Below are 8,002 nucleotides of genomic sequence, written 5' to 3'. Positions count from 1 at the left end.
CTCAGCCTGCCCCTTTGCCTTAAACCAGGTCCATCCAGGGGAGTGGGTAAAATGGGGATCCATGAAATCAAAAAGCGATCATCTTGATTTCATAGGATTTTTGCAGAACCAACCCCCCAAACCACCATCCAGCCACAGACCACATCTGCCTCCACAGACTGAACCAGAAGAATCACGGATCCGCCATTCATGGGCGCAGCCAACGTGCAAAACCAAGGGATCCCCGGGATCCTCATGATTTTTACAAGAGACATCCCCAAACCACCATCTAATCACAGAGCACATATGCCTCCATGGACTGAACCAGAAAAATCAGGGATCCGCTGCTAGTGGGCACAGCCACGGGGCAAACACATGGATCCGAGGCAGGGATCCTCATGATTTTTACAGGGGAAGGCCCCCCAAACACCATCATATTGCAGAACACATCTATGCCTGGGGAATGAGTGACGAAAAACACGGGTTTGGGGCTTGGTAGCGCCGTCAAGGACGGCTAGCAGCCGATGGTGATGCTGAACAACGAATCCGATGTTCTGAAGACCAACACACCGTAGGAACCTGGAATGTAAGATCTATGAGCCAGGGCAAATTGGATGTGGTTATTGGGGAGATGTCAAGATTAAATATAGACATTTTGGGTATCAGTGAACTGGAATGGGCCACTTCACATCAAAGGACCACCAGATCTACTACTGTGGACAAGAGGACCAGAGAAGAAATGGAGCAGCCTTCATAATTAATAATAAAGTGGCTAAAGCAATGCTGTCATCCAAAATGGCATTCTGTCATCCAAAAAATGACAGAATGGTCTCAATTCAAATTCAGGGTTATGTTATGTAATTGTTATGGGGATGCCTCCAATATCACCATTGAATTGCAGATCATGTCTGTGTCCAGGGACTGAACCACAGAAATCACTGATTCAGACCTTCATGGTACAACTATGGTGAAAAGTTTGGGTCCAAGTTCTGGATCCTCATGGTTGCCCCGGATTTCTACGTGGGATCCCCCACCATCACATCACAGATCACATCTCTGTCTGTGAAGCTTACCATGAAAATCATGGATCATTCGTCTCAGCTCCTCCATAGCACAAAAGCAGGGACTCGTGTGATTCTCACAGTTTCACAGATTCTCACAGTCTCACAAATTAACCACATGATAATTGGTTACATCACTGTTGAGAGACCGTATTGAAAAAAAATATAGATGTAACACTTCAGTTAGATGTACATACACAGATCATCTCATTGAACTAAGCCATAAAGTTTCGAACTCCCACCATTCTTTTCCTTCACTATACGCTCATTCCTAAAACCTCTACTCAATTACCATTGTCTTTATTGCCTAAAGGCCCATCACACTTCACAACTATCTATCTTGCCTGCAGCATGGTGCATGTTCTATACTATATGCTATGTGATATACACTTCAATTCTGCCAATGCCGGTGATTGGGAAACAGAGTGTGATGCCTTGACTTCAGGACATGGGATGGGGTGGAATGCCATGGAATGCATACAAAGGCCTATGCCATAGGGACCAGGATATTGACTTCCTTTACATTTAGAGGGTTTATTTTGGTGGCAGCAGTTAAACATTTTATAGCTGAGGCAGCAGGTGAGGTCGCATTGTAAGTTACTACATAGTTCCATAGACCAGTGACTCAATGTGTAGTAGTAGTAATAATTAATGGTCATTACTGCCGTAACTGTAGAATCATAGAATAGAATGGTCGGAAGGGCCTACAAGACCCTCGAGTCCAACCCCCTGCTCAATGCAGGAATCCAAGTCAGAGCATCCCTGACAGGTGGCTGTCCAGCCTCGTCTTGAAGGCCTCCAGTGTGGGAGAGCCCGCCGCCTCCCCAGGTAATTGGTTCCATTGTCGTATTGCTCTTAACAATGAGTTCAAATCTCCAGGGCCAGATGAACTGCATTCTGGAGTAATAAAGGAACAGGCAGAATAACTCTCATAACCACTGTCTATTATCTTTGAGAAATCATGGAGGATGGGCAAAGTGCCAGATTACTGGAGGAGGGCTAATGTTGTCCCTATCTTCAAAAAGGGTAAAATGGAGGAACCTGGGAACTACAGACCGGTCAGTCTGACATCAATCCCTTGGAAACTTCTGGAGCAGATTACAAAGGAATCAGTCTGTAAGCACCTTGAAAACAATGCAGTGATTACTCGAAGCCAACATGGATTTGTCAAGAACAAGTCCTGCCAGACTCATCTGATCTCATTTTTGGATCAGGTCACCTCCCTTGTGGACTGAGGTAATGCTGTGTACATCATATACCTTGACTTCAGCAAAGCTTTTGACAAAGTGCCCCATGATCTCCTGATGAGCAAACTAGCTCAAAGTGGGCTAGATGAAACAACGATCCGGTGGGTCCACAGTTGGCTACAGAAAGGGACTCCAAGAGTGCTTATCAATGGGATCTTCTCAAACTGGGGAGAGGTAACAAGCAGGGTACCGCAGGGCTCAGTCCTGGGCCTAGTGCTCTTCCACATTTTTATGAATGACTAATTACAATATGGGGAATACTTGGCTCAACAATACTACAAGTGAGAAGGATCTTGGAATTGTTGTAGATCACAAGCCTCATCTGGAGTACTGTGTCCAGTTCTGGGCACCACACTTTTAAGAAGGATGCAGACAAGCTGGAGAGGGTTCAGAGGGGGGCAACAACGATGATCAGGGGACTGGAAAAACAGCCCTATGAGGAGAGACTGAAAGAACTGGGCATGCTTAGCCTTGAGAAGACTGAGGGGAGATAGGATAGTGCTCTTCAAGTACTTGAAAGGCTGTCACAGAGAGGAAGGCCAGGGATAGAATCATAGAATAGTAGGGCTGGAAGGGGCCTACAAGGCCATCGAGTCCAACCCCCAGCTCAATGCAGGAATCCAAGTCAGAGCATCCCTGACAGATGGCTGTCCAGCCTCGTCTTGAACGCCTCTGGTGTGGGAGAGCCCATCACCTCCCCAGGTAATGGGTTCCATTGTCGTATTGCTCTAACGGGCAGGAAGGTTTTCCTGATGTTCAGCAGGAATCTGGCTTCCTGTCACTTGAGCCCATTATTCCGTGTCCTGCACTCTGGGATGATCAAGAAGAGATCCTGGCCTTCTTCTCTGTGACAACCTTTCAAGTACTTGAAGAATGCTATCATATCTCCCCTCAGTCTTCTCTTCTCAAGGCTAATCATGCCCAGTTCTTTCAGTCTCTCTTCATAGGGCTTTGTTTCCTGTGCCCTGATCATCTTCATTGCCCTCTTCTGAACCCTCTCCAGCTTGTCTGCATCCTTCTTAAAGTGTGGTGCCCAGAACTGGACACAGTACTCCAGATGAGGCCTAACCAGTGCTGAGGGGAACTAGTACTTCCCAGGATTTGGAAGCTATGCTTCTATGAATGCAGCCCAAAAGAGCATTGGCCTTTTTTGCAGCCACATCCCATTGTTGGCTCATATTCAGCTTGTGATCGAAAACAATGCCAAGATCCTTCTCGCTTGTAGTGTGGTTGAACCACGTCTCCCCCATCTTGTAACTGTGCATTTGGTTTCTTTTTCCTAGGTGCAGAACTTGGCATTTCTCCCTATTCAATGTCATTCTGTTGTTTTCTGCCCAGCACTCCAGTCTATCCAGATCCCTTTGAATTGTGTTTCTGTCTTCCAAAGTATTAGCTATCCCGCCCAACTTTGTGTCATCTGCAAATTTGATCAGCATTCCCTGCACCTCCTCCTCCAAGACATTCATAAAAATGTGGAAGAGCACTGGGCCCAGGACTGAGCCCTGCGGTACCCCACTCATTACCTCTCCCCAGTTGGAGAAGGTCCCATTGATAAGCACTCTTGGAGTCCGATTCTGTAGCCAACTGTGGATCCACCGGATTGTTGTTTCATCTAGCCCACTTTGAGCTAGTTTGCTCATCAGGAGATCATGGGGCACTTTGTTGAAAGCTTTGCTGAAGTCGAGGTATATGATGTCTACAGCATTCCCACAGTCTACAAGGGAGGTGACTTGATCAAAAACTGAGATCAGATTCGTCTGGCAGGACTTGTTTTTGACAAATCCATGTTGGCTTTGATTAATCACGGCATTGTTGTCAAGGTGCTTCTAGATGGATTGCTTTATGATCTGCTCCAGAATTTTCCCAGGGATTGATGTCAGACTGACTGGTCTGTAGTTCCCAGGTTCCTCCTTTTTACCCTTTTTGAAGATAGGGACAACGTTCGCTGTCCTCCAGTCACCTGGCACTTACTTGGCCTTCTTTCCACTTCCTATATGTGTCCTTTTATGTTTTCAGGTCATCCCTAAGCTTTTTGTGAAGCCACATTGGCTTCTTCTGTTGTCTTCCACCTTTTCTTCTTGTTGGAATTGTTTGTGATTGTGCCTTGAGAATTTCCTTTTTTAAAAGCTCCCACCCATCTTGGACTCTTTTTCTCGTTAGCGTCGCTTGCCATGGGACCTTACTGATCACTGTTCTGAGTTTATTAAAATCAGCTTTCCTAAAATCCAGGGTACGCGTTTGACTACACTCAGCTTTTGCTTCCCTTAGAACCAAGAACTCAAGGACAACATGGTCGCTTTCCCCCAGAGTTCCTGTAACTGCTACTTTCTCCACTAGGTCATCTCTTTTGGTTAGGATCAAGTCAAGGATAGCCGATCCTCTAGTTCCTTCCTCTACTTTCTGTAGGAGGAAGTTATCGGCCACACAAGTCAGATAACTTCCTCCTACAGAAAGTAGAGGAAGGAACTAGAGGATCTTCTTCTCCTAACTGTCACCCTTTTCCAAGGAGTATCCTCTACTCCATTTTTCTTCACGTCAGCATTTCCCACTGCCTCATCTTGCTGTTGCTCTTCAAGCTTCTGGTCTTCCCTTTGCTGCTGTAGTTCCCCCATTGTGTCCAAGAACTCTTCATGTTCTCTTATTCCCTGGATGGTCGACAGTCGCTGCTCCAGTCCACTTACTTTTTCTTCCAGCAGCGTGATCAACTTGCACTTCTTGCAGGTGTAGGCCATGTTGTTCTCAGGCAAGAAAACAAACATTGCACACACCTTGCAGGTCACCACCAGTGGAGAGTCCTGTCCTTAGCCTCTTTTCCCTTTTTGTGTCTAGCTTTGTGATTGTTCTAGACTAACCTGTGCCTACTCCTCTACTCAGTAGAGGTTAAAAGCAGAGTCCCACTGGTGTGAAAGTGCGTGTTACAAGATCTTTTCTCGATCATCCCAGAGTGCAGGACATGGAAGAATGGGCACAAGTGACAGGAAGCCAGATTCCAGCTGAACATCAGGAAAAACTTCCTGACTGTTAGAGCAATACGACAATGGAACCAATGCCCTAGGGAGGTGGTGGGCTCTCCCACACTGGAGGCATTCAAGATGAGGCTGGACAGTCATCTGTCAGGGATGCTCTGACTTGGATTCCTGCATTGAGCAGGGGGTTGGACTCGATGGCCTTGTAGGCCCCTTCCATCCCTACTATTCTATGATTCTATGGAGGAGGAGGTGCAGGGAATGCTGATCAAATTTGCAGATGACACAAAATTGGGCAGGATAGCCAATACTTGGAAGACAGAAACAAAATTCAAAGTGATCTTGATAGACTGGAGCGCTGGGCAGAAAACAACAGAATGACATTGAATAGGGAGAAATGCCCAGTTCTGCACCTAGGAAATAGAAACCAAATGCACAGTTACAAGATGGGGGATACGTGGCTCAACAACACTACAAGCGAGAAGGATCTTGACACTTGTCAATCACAAGCTGAAGATGAGCCAACAATGTGATGTGGCTGCAAAAAAGGCAAATGCTCTTTTGGGCTGCATTAATAGAAGCATATGGACTTGAGCACGCTCCAGGACAGAGCGCAGGACAGGAAGGCCTGGTGTGCTGTGGTCCATGGGGTCACAAAGAGTCAGACATGACTGAACAACAACAAATAGAAGCATAGCTTCCAAATCCTGGGAAGTACTAGTTCCCCTCTACTCAGCACTAGTTAGGCCTCATCTGGAGTACTGTGTCCAGTTCTGGGCACCACACTTTAAGAAGGATGCAGACAAGCTGGAGAGGGTTCAGAGGAGGGCAACAACGATGATCACGGGACTGGAAACAAATCCCTGTGAAGAGAGACTGAAAGAACTGGGCATGTTTAGTCTTGAGAAGATTGAGGGAAGATAGGATACTTGCTCTTCAAGTACTTGAAAGATTGTCACAGAGGAAGGCCAGGATCTCTTCTCGATCATCCCAGAATGCAAGGCACAGAATAATGGGCTCAAGTGACAGGAAGTCAGATTCCATCTGAACATCAGGAAAAACTTCCTGATAGAGCAATACAATGGAACCCATGACCTAGGGAGGTCGTGGGCTCTCCCACATTGGAGGTGTTCAAGACGAGGCTGGACAGTCATCTGTCAGGGATGCTCTGACTTGGATTCCTGCATTGAACAGGGGGTTGGATTCGATGGTCTTGTGGGCCCCTTCCAACCCTACTATTTTATGATTCTATGATTTTTATGGTGCACTGCATAGATAAGGGTGTAAAGCGTGACTTAACATTTGATTTTAGGTGTTCCATGTAAAAAATATTAAGATGATTCATGAGGATCTGTTCCTCATATATGTGTTGTTGTTGTTCCGTGGAACACTTTGCTCCAATAGATACATGCTTTTTAGAGGCCGGCGAGCATAGAAGGATAAGAGCTGATTTGATTATGGACGTGGAGAAAGAGGCCTGGTAAACCTATCAAAACAATCCTGGGTTGTGAGTGTGGCAGCATGCTGGTGAACACTGCCTTATCACCTCTGCTTTGAGCGGGAGCACCAAAACAACCCAGGGATGTTCTGGTGCCTTGCTAGTTCATTGTGACATGAAACCAAGCACTCTGGTTTGTCTGTTCATGAACAGCCCAGAAAAATAAGCTACGGTTTGGCTTGGGGTTCTTTCTCAGGCTTGTTCTGGAAGAGACAAGCCAAACTTCCTCATCTGCACATCACGACAAACCACCCAAGGACAAAACATTCCTGGATTATTTAGCTGCTCTCACTCACAGCAGGAGTTCAGGCAGCATGCACTAGTGTGCTCACTCATTCCTAAAAACCCAAGGTTTTAAAAAACAGTTTACAGGATCTATGATTTTTAAGGTTCAGTTCTGAGGAAATGTGCCTTGAATAAATGCTTTTGTACTGTAGTGGAACAGTCAAGTGCAGGATCAGTGGTGTGGTTCAGTACATGGGCATCTGTGTGATCTATGATTTGACCATGGTTTCATGTGGATCCCATATCAAATTCCTATCCATGCTTTTGTGCTGTGCCTGTGCCCACAAGTGGTGGCTCTGCAATTTTTCTGGTTCAGTCTGCGGAGGAAATATGCTCTGTGATATGATGGTGTTTAGGGGTATCTTCCTTGTAAAAATCATGAGGATCCCTGCTTCAGATCCATTTTTGCGCCAGGGCTGCGCCAAGTGGCGGATCTGTGATTTTTCTGGTTCAGTCCATGGAGACAGATGTGCTCTGTGATTGGATGGTGGTTTGGGGGTCTCCCCTTTAGAAGTCATATGAAATCATGAGGATCCCTTTTTGATTTCATGGATCCTTGTTTTATTTTCTTCCTCTGTCTAGTGGCCTTCCACAAGCTGTCAGTTCAAACTTCTGGCAAGGGTGGTGATCTCTTGCTCTCCAGGCAGCCCACTGGGTGTAGAGAAAGAGAGCAGCAGAGAGAGATAGGGTGGCCCACATCCCCAGAAAGTGGCCCTTTACAGATTACCCCTCCCTGCCCTTGACAGAAGTAGTCCCCCCTCTCCCTGCTTTAAGCATTTCTGAGACCTGGATAGATGAGCTGGCAGGAGTGGGTCTCCCATCTTCACACATCTTCAGCACGGTGTGGATGCAGGTTTGGTGGATTGCTGTAATTGAGTGCGACTCCCTCTCCTGGCTCCCATCTGCAGCGGAGTTCCAGTTTTAAGCGGTCTTTGTAAATAGTGCTGGGCAGTCAGGACAGATGAG

The sequence above is a fragment of the Heloderma suspectum genome, chromosome 1, assembly GCF_057233095.1.
Source record: "Heloderma suspectum isolate Gila_16-S chromosome 1, 16-S_ref, whole genome shotgun sequence".
Taxonomy (NCBI): domain Eukaryota; kingdom Metazoa; phylum Chordata; class Lepidosauria; order Squamata; family Helodermatidae; genus Heloderma; species Heloderma suspectum.
Note: the sequence above shows the minus strand (reverse complement) of the source record.